Genomic DNA, 19,243 nt, shown 5'->3' with positions numbered 1-19,243 from the left:
ACAAAACTCTCCTAGAAATTGCATAACCATTAACTATGTTGGTGATCTTCCATTCAAAAAACTCAGGCCTATGTGATGCACAGATTCCCACCGATTTGAAGACTGTGGCATTGAAGGAGTGGGGATTCTATCTGGCAACTCTTCAATTGCAGCTGAATTTTGATTTTAACATGGAAATGCAAAAAGAAAGTGGAAAAATCAAAATAAGCACTGGGCAATGATGACATGCTAGCATGCTTTAGAAATGACCATGACAGAAACAGACTGAAGGTTCTTTTCCCAAATTACTGGCTCAAATACTGTCTGAAACACAACCAACTGAAAATACTTCCTATTTGATGGCTGCCTGGCAACCTACTGGAAAGGACTTGGTTCTCAGTTCTTCACTTTCAGCTGGTGACAGGTACCCACATCAGACACACACCATTATATAAGGCCTTCTCATTGAAAACAAGGCACAAAAGATTGAATAACCATTAAGATTTGACTTTTAGAACAGGGTAGGAGGCATGTTAATGAAACAGGTTCAGGAAAAAAGATTTCTACAGTTTCTGTTGTGTCTGCTCTAGAAGGCAAGAATCACAGTCTCTAAGCTGTTCAGCAGCCTTGCTTTGTAGATGTTGTCAAATCAATCCACGAGGACACACAATACTAACAAAATCGGTATTTGGTAAATCTTACCCTTCTTTCCTTAACAGGCATCTCGGGGTATAGTTCCATGACAGCTTAAATCAATCTAAGTCAGCATTCTTCAAACCCATCCTCTCTCCTGAGTCAGCACTGGCACTCACCTGACCCCGCTCAGAAACAAGCCTGGCAAAAAAGTTAACCCAGAAAAAAAAAAAAAGTAGTTGTTTTTGCCAATGTGGCTTCCTGAACTGGTTTAGTGCCAGTGCCCAACAAAAGTAAAAGGGAAGAATCATCCAGCAGGGCAAGAGCAGGCAGAAAAGTAGCAGGGCCAATTTCATTCAGCTTCAACTCTCCTGCAACCATGCACGCAGAGAACAGTCTCACCCTGACTTTAAAGAGACATGAGTTGCTGCTCCCAGCAGAAAGATCATTCAACTTTTTCCCCTCTCTCCTGATGTCTTCTTTACACCAGCATCAGCACTCTTGCAGACAGCTAGATTAAGCACCCAATCTGGTAGGAAACTAAAACAGCAATATAAAAAAAACAAAACAAAAAGCCTTTAGTTTTCAGCTGGATCAGGTCCCTAACAGATCGTACCATGAGGTTTAACAATCCCCGTAGCATCAAAAGAAGGAAGACAGTGGGAACCTGTGACTAAAGGCAAAGAAAGAAAAGGCTAAAGTTCAACTTCAAGCAACTGCAAAGCTGCACTCTTACTCAACATAGACAACAATAGAACTATGTAATATTTATAACAAAACCACTTCTGTACAAAAGATTTAAATTGTACATAAAAAAATCAGCAATCTAATTCTTCATGTTTTAATTTTCCACAACACACCATTAATACTTAAAATGCCGTATTTCCTCAAAAATAAATCTTTGTTACCAGCATTATTTTCAGAGCAAAGGAGCTACTAAAAATATATAGGGGAGAGTGAGAAACAGCCTGTTGTGATTAACTAGGGCATGACAAACAGCAGCAGCATGTGCAAGCAGTACCGGGGAGCAAAGCCAGAAGGAACAGTGACAACAACATTATACAAACAACATTGATTCATGAACAACAAAGAATTCTTAGAAACTGCTCCCTGGCTTATGTCCAAGGCTCTCCTTACCTTGGTTAAACTATTAAGAAAGTCACTTCAGAAAGCTGACTACTTCTGCACAACCAAGCTTTTTTGGAAGCAAGAGCTGATCCATCTAAAGGGCTTTATGTAGCAAACCACTGCAACAGTTACTGTGAAGTGATCCATAATCAAACAGGTTTCAGCAGTAATGGGTGCAACTGAAGTACTAGCCAGAGTAGTTGTTAATCAATATACCAGAGCTACCTATGTGCAGCCATACTCAGAAAGGTGAAAGCCTCACCAGATGTGTTGCAGTGATACTAAAGGTGACATGAAGCTGGAACTAGTAATTTGTCCCCTGCCCCACCATGAAAAGGGTCTTGTGCCATCACAGCTCCGAAAACTGCATGTATGTACCCCTCATCTGCTGGAGACCGAACACTTCACCATTCACTGTGCACTGTGATACCTTAATGCTAGTGACATTGTAGGGTCTTCTCAGGACTTCTTTAGGACTGCATTCAGACACCTGAATTTCTCACAACTTTCCAATACAAGTAAAATATACATGCAACAAAATAAGGCAAAGGTGAAACTGCGGTGAAGCTGCAGAGTGCTAAGCAGAAGCACGTGGTCCCATTTAGATCAAAGAATGCTCTAAGTGTCTCATGAGTAATAGACTAGTATCTGTATAGAGTAAGACTTCATAACGCTGTCACATAAGATTATTAACCCATATACACACAGCTGTCTTCTGGCAGGTAGTCTCTGCTTGTGCAAACCTGAGGCAGTAGGAGCTTCGCAGAGATCAAGACTCTTGCAGGATTCATCTAGACTTATTTTCCGCTGCTGTGAAGTGAAATATGAAAAAGGGAAATAAATTGATCAAAGAGGCAGAGCGTCACACAGGGATTGTTTCTCACCCTGCAAAAGGTGACCTCCCAAAGCCTCTTTGGCTCTCCTCTCCTTTAAGAGGATTATGAATCCTACCCTGGGGAGACCTCTGCTCAGCTACTGGCCCACTGATATTATACATTAATACTATGTCTTGTCTCTTTATTCTTATCAGCAGAGAGATATGAGAAGAATTTAAGGTCACTGCTCAAAGATCAGGACTTTAAATGGAACCTCTAATGCAAGCAGGGAAAGCCACAGCCAGTGGCATGCGGTGGGGACTCTGCTTTGTGGCTGCCGTATGTCCAGCTGCAGGTCTGCTTAGTGCAGACCAATGCAGCTTATTTGCACATGCATGCTACTGACTACCCTTGGAAGCGGACATTTCATCAAGGAACAACTAAGAACCGGAGATCATCATATGCTAAAAAATTAGGGCAAGTCTAGTGAATGCGGTTCACATTCCACAGCTCATGCACAGACTATACCAAACCAAACAGAAAGTCTCAGAGAGCACTAAGTCCAGGTGTATTTTCAAGAAGCAAGGAGCAGCAATGCACTACAAGTACACATTGGCATCTCAAATGGAAAGCGAAGGAGTAGACTGCAGCAAATTCAGTTATATAAATCTTTTTTTCACAGACACCAGGAACTGAGAATTTGAGGACAATTTTCCCCCCGTTCTTTTGGGTTTTGCACCTTCCAACAAGACACCATTTGGACACTTCTGAATGGAGTCTATGAAGCAAGTCCTGAATGATTGATCCCTAGACAGCAGTAATCAAGAATCATTTCATTTGCCACTTAATAGCGCACAGACGCGAAGCAATCTATACTGCCTTACAGGTGAACATATGCGGTTTTTCCTTCACAAAGTAAATCAAAGTTAAAATGCATTACGAATTCCATAGTTAGAAAAACTGTAAAGACTAGACATGGAGAAACCTTAACAGGTAGGAACACATCACCAGCAAGGATGCAGAATCTCTGTGGAAGGAGATTTAGGATGAGATTAGACACATATACAAGCTAATCCCAACAGATACAGTCAGTTTCAATTTGGGACAAATGGTAAAATGTTCAAGAAGGGGAAAGAAAAGTATGTGGCTAACACAACAGAAGATCTTCTCAGATGCCTCTGTAAGAACACTCCATGTTTTTGGCCGTTTCAGACTACACAGTGCAACAGCTAAGTGAAGCCAAGAGTTCAGAGTCTTAACCAATAACTGTACAGAGAAGCGGCTATAGGGTTAACCACAGAAGCACAAAAGCCACAAGGAGCTAAACCCATGAAGAATTATTACAAAAGCTGTAAACGCAGAGGAGCTCAAATTACATTCCTTAAGTAGTTTTGATAAAATAAGAACGATCTACAGCTTTCCAAGAGACCGCTAACTGAAAGACAAACATAAGCAGCTTGTGGTGAACTTGGATTTTTAGTATCTGTTCTTAACTTTTGAATTATGATGCTTTTAAAAACAGAAAAAAACAGCTTTGATTAAAAAAATGTCAGTTGCTGCAGATAATTGATTTCCACAGAAAAATCCACAACTAGGACAGAACAGAACTTCTAATTGCTATTTTTAATTCTGCAGTGACAAAAAACCTCAAGACAAACGTTATGTAAGACCATTAACCTCTTTGCTCAAAACTGGCACCTTAATTTAGCACGCTACCACACTAGATAGCTTAAACTGAATTCTTAATGCCAAAGTGTACCACTGGCTGCAGCAAGGCAGCAAGTGCAACAATGGAAAGGAAAAAAATTCCAAAGCAAGCATCATATACTGAATTTTGCAATTACAGTTCCTTGGGCACAAGTAGATATACCTGAGCCTGCCCAGCTCAAAAGAAACAGTATGCTTTCAAGATTGATATTCCCAAAAGATTATCAGATGCTTCCTAGTATTTTAGGAACACTTAAAAGAAATTAAAGTACACAGTACATCTGGACTGATGGAAAACCTCCAGCTCACCTTCTATACTAGAATGTGGGTCAAACCCAAAGAGGCTGTAACCTGCTGAAAAGGAAATTACATTCCGAGTGACTGTTTTTCTCCTTTACAAACTAACCTCTCACCATTCTACACACATCCTCCAGGGCAGTTTAAGTCGGGTATGACTAAAAACTCCAAAATTGCCACGTATTGTACTTAACTGTAGTTCAGTGGCTATCACATATACACATACAACTGAGGGAAAAGCAAAACAAGGTAATCTTGAAGAACATTCACGTCAACCCCCGCAGCCTTCCCCCAAGACAGATTAATCTTCTGCACTGATAATAAGAAAGACTGATGAATTTCAACCAGACAGCCTCTTAAATACTGTCTTCCATCCACTCTTATCACATTGTGGTAAAGAATGACGTTCAGGAAGAAAACTAAGACTGATTAAGAGCCTACTTTCAGAAGCTATCATCCTGCTGTGTAGAAAGAGCTCTCTCTATGAATCACCAGTTCATCCTCCTCTGATTCCATTTACTCTTCAGTATTCCCTGATGTGCTTGAATTCATGCTCTACCCATCCAGCCTGTAATGTCCCAACTTGCATGCAAGAATATTGTGGGAGACACCATCAAAAAACTCAGTAAACTTAAGCTAAATGGCCTCTAGTGCTTTTCCTCATCCACAAATCCAATTATTTTATCACAGAAGACAATGAAGTGGATCAGACACAACTTACCTTTGGCAAATCCATACTGATTGTTCCCAGTCACATCGCTTCACATGCCCAGAAAGGTGTACCAAAAGGACCTGACCCACAACTGAAGTGAGGCTGCGCAGCCTGTAGATCCCTGGATTACCCTCTGGGCCTATTTTGAAGAGAAGTGCAACATTTGCCTTTGTCAACTTATCAGAGATATCCCAGCATCTCTGTGACTTTTCAAAGATGACCAAGACTGGCATCACTATGACACGGCCAGCTCACCACCTTTGGGTACAGCCCATCAGGTCCCATAGACTCACATGGCTCAAGCTCTCTTAAGTAATCTCTCACTCTGTTTTCATTTGCTTCTGATTGCTGTTTCCTCTTTGAACCCTGCCTCTAAACACAGGGGCCCAGAAGACCTTACCACCGAAGATTTGGGCATAAAAAGCACTGAATACCTCAAGCAAGTCTGTGCCAACTCATTCAGCCACCTCATTCAGCAGATTCTTTGTTCAGCCTTTTACTGCTGATGTAGAGGTAGAAGCTACATACATCACCATTATCAGGGATGTTGTAATAAGCACTGTCCTGAGAGAAAGTAGCTGTTTCCACAATTCAAAGACAGAAATGCAGACTACCAGAGCTGAGTTTGTTCTGTCTGTGTTCCAGGTTGTCAAAGAAACCACAGGTCTCTTTGCAGGATGTAAAAAAACAACTTGCTGGAGGGTTGCATGACCCCATTTCTAAAACATTTGGCAAAAAAGCCTCCCTCTCACTGTGAGCCAGGCTGGGTGAATTTAACAAAGGGAAGTCAGGTCTGTAAAGAGCAAACCTAGGCCCTCATGAAAATCCCCAAGAAAGTTTCATGGAGAAGCTTCTTTTTGGCTTTAATTAAGAGAAAAATCTAGTCAATGGAATAAGCAACTAAGATTTTTACCCAGTTAGATGCCAACTAGCCAGACTGCTCTAGGTATAGAAAAGGAGATGCTTTATGATGACTCTATATTCTCATGGTTTTTACATGCATAATATCTCAGTGTATCAGACAAGGGGGAACAGCAAGAGAAAACTCAAAGCTGTTCTAATGCTCCCCAAGTGAAAGGAGAACCAAAGGACACAAAATGCTTGCAGCCTAGGTCATTGCTGCAGGCTTCTGGCATTGAGCAGGCATCTCATTGTGCCATGCTCACACTGCCAAAGTGACGGCAGTGCCTGCTGTGTCTGAAAGCTAGCACGGAAGTGTAACACAAGCAAACAAAAGTACGTTTTATGAGACTCCAGAACTCGCAAGTCTCCCCTGCCCCCTTCTGGGAACAAGGTGGATTTGAAAACTTCAATATCCATTTCCAATGATAAAATTGTTTACTTGGGCAAACAACCAAAAGAAAACCAGGAAGAGGCTTTGTCTCAAGCAGGAGTCCCTTCAGCAAAGACATGGATATTAAGTACATCTCCTTCAGCAGCAGAGACAGACTCAAACTGGATTTTCTTTACCCGTACGCCGAAGCCACTGACAGAAACTCAAGCCTCCCAGAAAATGGCCTGACAATTCACTACAGCTCAACTGTTGTGACTAAGCCAATTCATTTCTCAGGTCACGATGGAAATGTACAATGCAGACTCCCTGTCCTTTACTCCAGTATCTCCACTACTTACTCCCCCCCCCCTCAAAAAAAGAAAGAAAAAGATAGCAATTACAGCAAAACTTGCATGATATGCATTAACTGCTCATAACCTTCTCCACAAGTTACAGAAAACACATTCTATTAAGCTGCTGACTGAGACCTGACTTAAGCAAAAATCTCTTTGCAGTCACTTGCCACCCCACGTATTTATGTTGAGATCTTAAATGCAAGAGACAAACAGACCTCATTAGGGCCAGGGAGAAACATTCTCCCACCTGCCTCTTCCTCCCACTGCTAACAAGGAAAACATTGTGCTACTGTTTGTCCATGCATTTTTGCATTTCACAGCAGGGAAAAAAAAAAAGTTGCGCTTTCCTCTTCACCTCCAAAGTGCAGTCCTGCAATACTCTGCTACTCAGAAAACTTAAGCAGATAGTCAAACACTTTTCCTTTGTCTCTACTTTGTATGTGGGCTACTAAGGAGGAAAGCTAAGCAAAGACCCCACATCCCACTCCCAGCTGTGACAAGGAGAAGGGAATATCCAAAGGAATGGAGCACAGCTACTGTTAAGCAGCCATTTAGAACCTGCAGAGAAGTGGTTCTCATTTTGAAGGGACTGACCCCGCAGTAGAGATCCAGGAACTCTATCCAAAGAGCACATTGTGAGCAATGACACATTCCGTGCTCTCCCCTCCCTTTGCAAAGTCAGCTGGTAAGGAGCAGAAGCTGGCCCCAGTACTCAGGAAGCAGCACAACTGTTTTGTTTCCTAGGAATTAGGACAACATTTAGATTTAAACCTATCAACTCAGAGTTATGCATCAAAGCCAAACACAAACTTGCCACGAAGAACCATCACAAGCAAGCTAATCTCACCCTTAAGGCCTTTCAAAACCAGCATTTAATTTGGTTCACTTCAAGCTCACTGTAAAGCAGCTTTACAATTCCTGCGATATGCTGTGGGCTGTGACACCACTCTGATCCATCTCCTCCTCAGATCTATACATTGCCCTTTTTCTGAGCTGTCTGAGAATTAATTATATGGAAATGAACAGTGTTAGATAAAGGGATTCCAAGCAATTGGCTCTCAAAGGAACTGAGGACTACAGGATCTCTGCCTTCAAGAAATCTGTACCAATGCCCATTCAGTACAACTCATGCTGTTAGAAAGAGACCGAGCTTAAAATCCAAACAAGCAAACATCAGTACTACGCCCATCTTCTCACTTGTGGCCAGAAACAAACATATACTTAGCCATGGCATAGGTCCTAGCTCTGCCTTGTCACCACTAGACCACATCAGAGTAGCATCCTGACCTGAGGAAGTTCTGCCAAATCTGCAGGTTGATACACAAACAGCAGCTTTGAACAAAAAGGTTAATACTCTGACTTCAATACATTGTCTGCATAAGCTCCACCTACCCCTCCACAGAAAGCAAGGCAGTAACAGTAAGCTTCACAGCCTTATGCGATCTGGAATTTCACTACCCAAGAGGACTTTATCTCACGTATGCAGGCAGAGATATACTGGGGCATTTCGGCAGTCAGAACTGAGTTTGAGAGTGAATGGAGGGGCACATGCATTAGAATTTTCTCTGTCTTACTGTGAAGATAAAGCTGAACAAACATTTTGCTTCAGCTACTCTTTTCTTTTTCTACACAGGGAAGCTGACAACACTTTCATTTGGCAAGGCCCAAATGGCATCATGTGGTTTTACCGGACAGCCCAGCTTTTGTCTGAACACTGTTAAAACATTTGAAGCCAGGTAAAATATAGCAATTCTTACATCTCTCCACTGAAGTTTAACAGGTCAAAGTGCTCAGTTGATTTGGTTAAGAGATTATTTAGATAACCATAATCTGAGGTCATCCAAAGAAAGAGAAATCCATGGAAAGAAAAGAACTAGGGATAGGCTACTGGTTTTGGTGCTTCCACTGAATGCTTCAGTGACCTTAGTCAAACCATTCAGTCCTGGTGTACTTTAGCCATCAGCAAAACAGTATTTCAGAAAGGAATAGCAGGATAGTCAAGTAACTTACCTGTATACTGTTTTGAAAAGACTACAGTTTGGTGATCATTTTATTTTCCACGATCCCCTTGCATTCCATTTCAACTTGGTCTTACCTGATAATTAAATTCTCAAGATTTTAAGAATTTGTGTCCTAGTCCATCAACTGAATTGAGTTTGTTAATACAGACTCAAATTAGGGCACCTCTTAGGTGAATATGGTGCTTGTTTGGCTGAAGAACCAAACCCTTTAGCAACTTTTCTGCTCAAATGGCAGAAACAGAAAAGGACAATCAATCTAGGAGCACATCAGTTCCACAGAAAGACTTAAGAGCATAAAAGCAAGATTATCCAAACAAATTCACTTCACTCTAGTAAACAAATACTTGAGCCAAAGGAATACAAGGAGCAGCTGTTATCTAATGGTTTCTTCTGCTAACACAGTTCCGAGACACTGACATTAAACAAAATTTGGGGCTTTCTTAAGCATCTGAAAAAGGTCAGAGAGGCAGAGAAATCCAAGACAGTCAGATGTACAGTATTCCAATTTATGTCAATGCTCAGAACACAGCTTAAGTTATTGTATGAGAAAAGGGACCTGCAGGTTGCCCTGCGATGCCAAATAGACACCCATTCTAGAATAAGTAGAGCAAGGTTTGTAGGGATAGGTAAAATATTTTATTAGACCAACTGACAGAGGATGCCCTCGTCTCCTGCTGCAATCCCTTCTATTTTTACGCTGCTGATGAAAAAATTAATTCAGCTAGAAAAGACATATTTTGGGGCCCTACTTTTCTACCTAATCCTTCTTTCCTTGGAAAAAGCGCTAGTCACAATGACAAAAAAAGCACTCACATCACCGTGTACCTTCTCAATACCCCAGAAAAAACAAGCTTTATTTTAAAAGTGCGGTTTTATCACTGTAACTGTATCTACATTAAGGGATTCCACTGGCAGAGCTGCACTAGGCAAGGATGAACATGCTGATTAATGCAGCTGTCCCAACCATTTGTAGCAGAAATGACCTTATAAGCACGTCCACAGGGAGTTAAAGCCACATAATCACGTTGCAAATCCATGCCCCCTACTTGATATCAGTTTAATTTTCCTAAGCAGATGACCCTTAAGGGTCACAGGCAAGAAAACATGAGCTACAACTTCCCAACTTGACACTTCCTTGTGATTTTTTCCATGAGAAAGTACCAAACGAAGGTACATTCTCATCTACTGTACATTCTCTTGTATGGTCCACCCACTAATAAAAAAAAAAAACAAAACCAAAAACAACAACAAAAAAAAACCCAAACCACAAAAAAACAAACACAGAGGAGAACAAAAGAAAAATCTGAGCTCCATGTTAGGAAAAAAAAAAAATTCTCAAGGTAGGTGCTGCAACAAAGTAAATAATGTCATGGAAAAAGAGGGATAAAGTGCAACATTTTGGTTTTGAGGTTTTGAATAGGAAATAACAGAGTTTCTGTCATAATAAACATATTTTAGACAAAAACAGCACACTAAAGCTAGTACTTAAGTAAAATATATGATATAGTCTCTGACGGCCCTTAAAGCTAAGGTAGCAGATTTCATTTGAAACTAGCTACAACTCTTTCATAAAGCGAATTTCATACAAGGATACTCTCACATCCTTTGTGACATTAAAAAAAACCAATATGGCAACACATACATGACACACAACTCAGGGTCATGGAAGGGATTTTGATCTGGGCCTTTTGTTATCCTGTTAACTCTTCTGGGGATCAGCATAATCTGCAAGACTCTCAATCACTCATACTGAAAATGTTAAAGCTGTTAAAATACCTTGGGGTTGTTTTGTGGCTTGCAGTATGCTCTGGAAGGTAAAGGGCAAAGAATTAACAGAGATGCCCCCAGCCACTTGAGTGAAAATGAAAGGCAATCTGAACCTGAGGCTATCTTCTCAGAAGATACATGAATTGGACAGCTAGTCACAGCTTCAAGCTTGGCAAGATGCTATGCGTTTTGAAGAGCAAAAACCAAAATTTGGCCTTTAAAAATGTCTGCAAGATCATTTTACCCACCAGGAGCCAGCACTGCCATCCTTTAGTGCCTTCTCCTCTCAAACCTCACACCTCCAAGAGATCCAATGTAACTTCGGCTTTGCAAAAAGAAACATCCAAGCAGAAGGGAGCTCCTAGATGCCAAAGCAGCAGTCCCTGAACACAATTCACCCTACTGTATTTCTTAAGCTCCTTCCAAAGGAAAGGGACCTTTAATACTCAAAATCTTTATTATTACTCTCCTTATATACTGACACTGGGCAGCAGGCCTGTTGGAATACTCTACCACATGAGCCAGTTCTGTTCTGAAGGTCTGAAACAAGAAACTCCTCCTTTTCAAATTAAGTGAAGAATCAGACAAACAAAGCCTATATTTAACTTCCCATTCACTGCAGCTGTTGCAAACCAGTTCTTGTAAACATTCTACAGGCCACAAATTTCCAATATCTTATCTGAATGTTAAGATGCTGAAGTAGAGCTCAAAGCTCTTTCCAACAGGCTTTCTAGAGTGTCACTTACTTAGCCAGTGGCCACAGTTGTTGTAACAGAGCTGTAAAGCCAAAGCAAAAAGAAAATAATTTGTTAAACCTGATCTATTGTCAAATTGGCTTGTGTCTAATTATTAAGTGCACCACCTGCATGCATATATATACATATATAAAAATAAATTACTTTTTCCTCATATGCTAAAAAAAGCACATCACACATTCATTTGGAAGACATACAGACTGTGGCAAGTTTGCTTTTAATAGCAGGTCCGCCTCAAGTGCATAAAAGCTACCTTGATTTTTCATACCTTCAGTTCCTCTAAAGATACTGGAAGACTGTGTTGAAGCTTCTACAAAACATCAGTCTGCTAAATCAGATGTATTCTCACAGACATCTGGATTATAATACATCATGGGCCACATAGAGCTAGGGAAAGCAAATTTACTGTTCCGTTTTCTTCTCCAGTTCAAGACAGTATGATAACAGGTGCCAGAAGCATGCCCTCTCAGACTGAAAGACACAAACTAACAAGCATTATGGGTAGAAAATAACATGCAGTTATCTTCGAGGATCGTAAGAAAACTGCAAATGATAGCAAACCTGAAACAATAGAAACTGCTTTGCACTCACAAAGAGTCAACCTGCCAAGCTCACTACTGCAAGACACAAACTGACCTTATTGAAATTTTTAAAAGGTTTTGAATTTTCTCCTGGTTGTCATGTCACAATAGGATGAAGTACAAAAACCACAACGTCTGGAAACACTTCACAATCTAACTTGTAACCTTTAATTGCCAGGTTTTAGGAAGCTATATTCACTGCAGTGAATAAAGAGCTTGGTTTACTTTTGGCTGGTGAACGATAAAATACTCTTAACTATTTTAAGTAAGAATATTTGAGTCAAGCTGCATTTACAAAGCAGAATTAATTTTTAAGATGACTGGGTTTTGTTATTAGGTGAACCAAGGTGTCAGTAGGTTCGCTGTATTCTCAACTGCTGAAATACATATGGAAGTGTCAGTCCTAACAATGCTACATGACTAATGAACAGACCACAGGAACAGAAATACCTGTGATCTTACTTAACTAAAGCTAAGAATAATTAAGGGGAAAAACAGAAACCCCAAGTGCTGCTATTACCGGGAAAAAAAATACCAGCATGCATAGCACTTGAAGAGTGAAAACTATTCAGATTCCACATGGTGCACAACAATGGTACTTACTCAGTCTGACTAATGAAGTTAGAGGTTTTCTCTCAGTTCTGTAAAAAGAAAAGATGCATAAAGCATGCCTGATACTGCTTATTGGTTCAGATTTAGCTTACCTTCAAATTTTAGCAAGTGTATTCAGGTCAACACTTGCGGTAAGAACTGCAAAATTTTAAGACCTCAATTACATAAAGAAGATTTGTACCCAATCAAAGAAAATGCCACTTGCACAGCATAAGAAAAAACACAATATTTGGTCCAAATGGGAAATAAAGCAAACCATTCTAATATCTGCAAAAGTAAGGGTATCCATAATCATTTTGTATATGGTCACTTTTAATCTAAGCAAAATCCACATATTCAAGATTAACCTGATATGGGTTTTATTGTGGGAGGTGTGGGGGTGTTTAAGAAACTATCTAAAAAAACTGCACATACAGTGTTTCAACAAAAACTGAGCTTCAGACTGCTTTAACAATTATTTTGGGACAGACTCAAAAGACTGAAGTTAAAAGGTCTTTCCCCCCTCCCCTACATTTGTGGGATGAGTGAGTCAACCCCCATGTATCTGACAGACACACTCTCCTCAGACCTGCCATGTAGCTTTACACACAGACCACAGTTTGGAAAAGTGAAATATACCTTCCACCAGGCAGCAAGTGTTGTGAGGGCCTTCCAAAGCTCCAGGACTTTACCAGTTTTACTTACAGTCCACAACAGTACTCAAATCAACACAAGAGCACAGTTATACCTCATCTTCTGCAATAACTCCAACATTTTCATTGAAGTTACTCTTTGGTTTGATTCAGCCACTGACTAAGACACAGGACTATGTAGCCCCCTAGGCTTCTCTCCCAAATCCTTTCTGCTTTAAATAACTCACTGACATCTGCATTCACTGGTGCACTGATTTTGGTGCTCAAAGCTGCTTATCGCCTATAGTTAGCTGTAATGAGATCATGACTGCCTCCCCACACATGCTTAAGCTGCTTAGACAGTACTGTCAAAGGACACAGAGCAAACAGCCAGCCCTATCTTCTTGCACCTTTCTAAGATTTCTAAACTCACTTTTTGAAACGCTTGACAATACTTTGATACCAAGAGTGGACAACGCGAATCGGAATTAAAGATCACACGATATTTTGCATAAACCCACTCTGACAGTTTAAAAAAATAGGGAAAATGCAACAACGGGGAGGGAGGGAAGAGAAATGTCACAGCAGAATATGAGCTATACAATAGTTCACCTTTAGATTAGCACTTAAGTCAGCTGTGACAAAGACATAGGAGCATCCCCTGCCAAGAAGGCACCATATGTCTCCTCTCCCTACCCCAGGAAGATAGTTGTGGAGCTCTGCATCTTTGGTCATTACCTGTTGCAATTCAAACTAGAAAAGACCATTAGTCACACAGGTCAGGGGCCTCCCCACCAGAAAAGTGTGACACAACCACTGTTTAAACACGCAGTGTCTCGAGAAAATTAGGTCATTCGAGTCTGCTGGCAAACAAATGCTTATACCATAGGTAATACTATTGAGTCATATACTTGTTGATAAAGAACTGGGGCAAAACAGGTATGCTAGAATCATTTCCAAATTTAGAACAGCACAAAGTAACCCTTTTCAGCGTGGAAGACTATCAAGCCAGCCTATCATCTTTCAGCAAACTAACCTCATAGTAGAAAGGAAAAAATAAAAACCAGACTATGATAGAGTTCTGAAATCAGCGCAAGATAATTCAGCTACCTAAGTGGCCAGAATTGCTAGAGCATAAGAGTTAGCCTCCAAATCTTGGAAGCTTAGTTCTTATTACAAAGAACTGACACCAATTTGACTAAAAGTTAACAAATATAAAACAGGACTGAGCTTTTCACTCTGTTCTAGAGCACTTACCTGGGAGTTCCTGTAGTATCCTCCAAAGATAAAAGCATACCTCCCACAAACCATATCTACATATACTTACTTGAAGGGTAAAATTACAAAGTGAGAGGCAAAAAGCAAGCGACTTATTTCCCTTTGCATTATATTTAAGGTGGCTGCATATGTATTCTGGGCAAAACAGAAAAAAGTTACCTTACAGATGTCACCCAAGCTCTCTTTGTTGAGCAGTCACTGGAATATGGAGCCAACCTCTCACAATCAAGAGGGAACAGGACGCCAGAAGCAAGTCAGCCTGCAAGATGTTGTATGGATACGAGTTAGCAAGTGCTAAATTAGCTTTTGTTTACATCTTTGCTTGCTCATCAATTCAGAACTGCTTTCCCTCAAGTCTGGGACCAGAATTCACAGCGAGCTCCTTCCAGGATGCAAATACTCTCACTCATTCCTCCAGGCTCTGACAGATGCTCTTTACCAAATGTACCACTGGGGCTGAGGGGACCACTGCCCCAACTGCCTCCTCCAAACCTCAGCTGAAGATTACCAGCCAGCGGGTGGAGCAAAACAGGATGCATGCCTGTTCTTCATCTGGCCTGGTTCACAAGACAATGATGGGTGTTAATGAAGAAAGCTTGAAGCATAGTATATTAAACTGTGGCGGCTGAACAGGCACTGCTGTAGGCCCTAATACAAGGGAGGTAGCGTTTGGCAAAGAAGCAGGACAGCTGGTGGAGGAGATAACCTTTCTAACTATAAAAGCTAAATCAGAGACAGCTTATCTATCAGAGCTCTCAACCACGTGTAGTAACATCCTACCAGGACAGGCACATTACATCTCATAACCTTTTTTACTGCTTTTATCAGATTTGGTTGACACAGATCTTCTACTAATATAATTACAGCAGCTACGCCCATGTTATTTTTGAACAGAAACAATTGCACCAGTGTTAACTACCATAGATAGCATTATACAGATAGAGAGGCACCTCAGAGAAGAGGATAAAATCATTTGTTGTGAATGAAACTGACCACATACTGACAGGGGTTATGCAAATAAAAGAAAGCTTAAAGAAGCTTGTCTTTTATACACAGTTAATGCCACTCAAAATGCATATAGACAAGCCTACAGGAATAAATGAAGGCAAATGACTTGCACCTTTGTACTATTTGCAGAGTAGTTCACACCAATGGGGACTATATAGGAAGCACACACACACCAATTAAGAGAACCACATCTATTAGAAAGTACATCTACACGAACAGCACACTGGGAAAGCCGAAAATAACAGCTGCTGCCACATCAGAACAGCACAGGCACTGCGCACAGGCAATGCCTGCAAAACAGAAACTAAGCAGCCATGCACAAACGCTTCCTCTTCCTCCCCCACCACCCCTACAACAGTAGCAACAAACCTGAGATTAAACACTCGCCAGCATCCTGCTCTGCATTCCTGTCACATCAGGAATATAAAAGAGGAAGACTGCTAGCTGCTCCTCCGTATATCTGAAGGGTTCCTTCAGCTTACAGCTTACTTGACATGATTCTTGCAGAGGTTTCTGTCGCATTTTCTTCTTTTCTTTCACTCCTTTTCTCTAGCTCACCCATTTCAGAGCTCACTAGGGACCCCTTGTATTTACTAGGCTTGGTTTTGATACATTCCTTCTCAAAGACTGAGAAGTCAGAAATAAAAGCAGTTGTTCCTAGGCAAGTCACATTATATAAACAAGCAAGCACAGAGCCACAGCTCTACTGAGCTGCCACACACAAACTCCACAAGTCAAGTTCAGATCTAAACCCTGCCCAGTACCAAGGCTGACAGTGTGACACTGTCAAATGCAAGAGTAAACAAATCAGGCTGCAGTTTTCTGTCAATACTAACTTCTGAGACTGTAATTCCCAGCATCAATATTCAACTGTGATGCACATGTCTCAAGCAGGTTACAAGCCAATTCCCAACAGGCAGATTGGGCAAATCTGATGGCAGCAAGTGCCTGGGTCACAACGCAATGTCCAAGTAATTGCCCAAACAAGGCCTCTGTCAGATTTTCTATGGCTTCAAGACCTGCATTTCAACCACAGATGGAAGAAACATACCTCCCCTAAAGCACAGGCTGTGAATATTGAACTTCGAACTTACCACCTACATTTCTCATGCCAATGGAAACCACAAGACAGTGCCACCCCATACCCCAGCGTGCCAGTCAGAACTCACCATATCCACGACAACCTTCAGACAGAGAAATCAACTAAAAACTGAAATCTAAAAAGACAAGCGATCAAACCTTTTTACACATTTGGTGATACGTTGAACCAAAGAGACTGTGTCCTGTAAGCAGATGCTCAACAAACAGCTCCAAGCTTGTACAGGGCTCGTCATCTCGCACTAGTCAAGCTCAACAAGGTCACATTTTCAGAGTTCGATAATTTTACCTGAAATAAATAACCTCCATACATGGGGCAGGGAAATAGAAACAAACTAGACAGCTCAGATGGGATGAGAATAGCGTGCAACTGCATGATTAAGAAGAAATCATAATGCTTGTTCAGAAGGCTAATTAGCTGATTAAGGGTGCAGGTACTACTTCAGCCTGGGCATTTTTCGACCTCTGGCATGCTTGCTATTCTAACTTTGACTTCTCACTATGTGCAACGCAATACAGAATAACTTGCAAGTCAGCTGACTTACACAGTCTGCCATGAGAGGGGATCCCAAAGCACATCTAATTTTGCTTTCTAGAACATTTTTTATAAGAAGGACATGCCCAATACTGTCATCCTGATGATGAAGCACTCAAATACACTATTCACAAAAGTAGTGGGGAAGAAGCATGGACACTACTGTTCCATTTAATTTTTAAATATATGTAAATATGTATTTTAAATTATATTTTTATATAACTAAATATATAAAAACATGTTGTTGCTCTGTTTCACAGACACAGTGCAGGTGACCCTGAACGAGAATAAGACTCCATTCCACCACCACTCCCATGTTCCCACCATTGCCCCTACACCAGCAAAATCATTTAAGCACCCACAAAGCTGGGGAGAAAAAAAAAAAGTCAGTTTGTCTTCAGTTTGATCAGTTCATAAGTCAGGGAACTCTGATTCCCACCTGCACAAACACCCCAGCTGGCACCAGTGACAGGGCAAGAACCTCCGGTTGGTTGCAATCGATACTTCCATGAGCTTAAAGTGACTGTGAAGCTACACACGGAAGGTTGCAGAACCAAAACTCCTGGTGACTGGAAGTGGATCCTAGAAACTGTCCCCTTTCTCATCTCAACAGTGAACTGTGCTCACTGGCTCTTTTTCTATGTAAGAAACATGCAAAGCTGCCACAAGGTGCCTACTGGATAACCAAAGTAGAAACTAAGCTACAAAAGACACACGGACTGTTCAGAAGAGGGTCCTACCAGCACATCCTACTCTTTCTACCCCTGTGGTCATCAGATTCCTATGGTAACAACCTCGTATACATCAACTTCCCCCTCAAGGAGCCAAGGATCACTTTCCCTGCTCTCCCAAAAGTCCTTATTAGACAGGAAACAAAGGCAATGCCATGAAAAGGACACTTCAGATCCACCTAACAGGCTCTAATCAGGATGGCATAAGGCTGTTCATACATGCACCTGGAAACAGTTGTGCTGAAAAAGCCAGGGAGGGGATGAAACACTCTCTAATGCGATCAGAAGAAAAATTAGATTAGGACAATTCAAAACATTGACAAAACAAGAATTTTACACAGTTGAAACAGCAACCCAATGTTATCTTGCTATATACAGAGTTCACACTTAATCTTTTCACAACGTACCCCATTCTTTCCAGCTCCAAAACAAAGCACTTACCTTAGGTCAGTGCTAAACTAACCCAGCCACAGAAAAATATTTCTCAATCTCAATAACAAGGAACTGTTACACAGCACAGGATTAGCATGCCCCTAACAGACCTACTCAGAGTTACAGTGACAACACCTAATAGCTGATATATCTAATTCTAAAACACTTCCAAGCTCCCGACAGAATCTCTGTAATAAGGAAATCAAAGTCTTAGTTCAGTGATAGATAACAAGAATACAGTATTTTTCTCCATCAAAAATCTGACCATATGCACAGTCAGTATATCAGCTGCAGATGACAGTTCAATACAGAGACCTGCACAAGACATTATAGCATATTATTTTGTAAGACGAGCTACCAACTAAGTTTACACAAACAAGCCTACCATCTATAGAAATATTACATTAGGAATGAACAGAGACCCAAGCTCGCACTGTTCTGGCACCACTCAGTGCTTCATTAGCAGAGGCCAATTTTGGAATTCAGCTTCAGAAGCTCTGAATACCAAGTTAAGCCAGGTGAACCTGAGGGGAGGAAAAGCAGATGGAGCAGAAACACAGCAAGACAGGCTGAAATGAGAAAGGCAGCACATACTAAAGCATACTGCTGGCAAGAAAAATGGGGGCCATGCTGATTCAGAGATGCAAGATGGAGGGACATGGAGCCTGGCACCAGTTTAAATTCAGAGTAGCTGAAAACTGAACAGGAGTCAGTACCACCTCTCCTAATCCAAGTCCTACTTGGAAACCCCAGGGAAGGTTGGTTACGGTCCAGGTCTGCAGACCCATGAGCACATCTGCCTCCGGGGACTGCCAGGCACCTTCCGGTAACCACTGGGGCTGCCAGCATTACCGGAGCCTGCCCACACCCCCTCCTCTGCAGGGGTGGCAGTACGTCGGGATGCAGGAAGGGCC

The 19,243-nt window shown here is 41.3% G+C and overlaps 1 protein-coding gene across 8 annotated transcripts in view; it reads right to left on the bottom strand.

The window, feature by feature from the left end:
- The window catches only part of IP6K1 (inositol hexakisphosphate kinase 1), a 39,143-nt gene that overhangs the window by 19,121 nt on the left and 779 nt on the right, over positions 1-19,243 (bottom strand). For 3 of the 8 annotated variants that reach the window (XM_069769657.1, XM_069769663.1, XM_069769659.1), the window contains one exon: positions 14,685-14,784. The exons of 2 other annotated variants lie outside the window; for them this stretch is intronic. The gene's annotated coding sequence lies outside the window, so the exon portion shown is untranslated. Of the gene's footprint in view, positions 1-11,711; positions 11,829-12,627; positions 12,666-14,684; positions 14,785-15,902; positions 19,227-19,243 lie in introns of those variants that run through there. 3 more of the 8 variants (XM_069769658.1, XM_069769660.1, XM_009923506.2) reach the window with 3 other exon arrangements.

This window comes from Haliaeetus albicilla, chromosome 24, assembly GCF_947461875.1.
Source record: "Haliaeetus albicilla chromosome 24, bHalAlb1.1, whole genome shotgun sequence".
Lineage (NCBI taxonomy): Eukaryota > Metazoa > Chordata > Aves > Accipitriformes > Accipitridae > Haliaeetus > Haliaeetus albicilla.
This window is presented reverse-complemented; position numbering and strand designations above follow the sequence as displayed.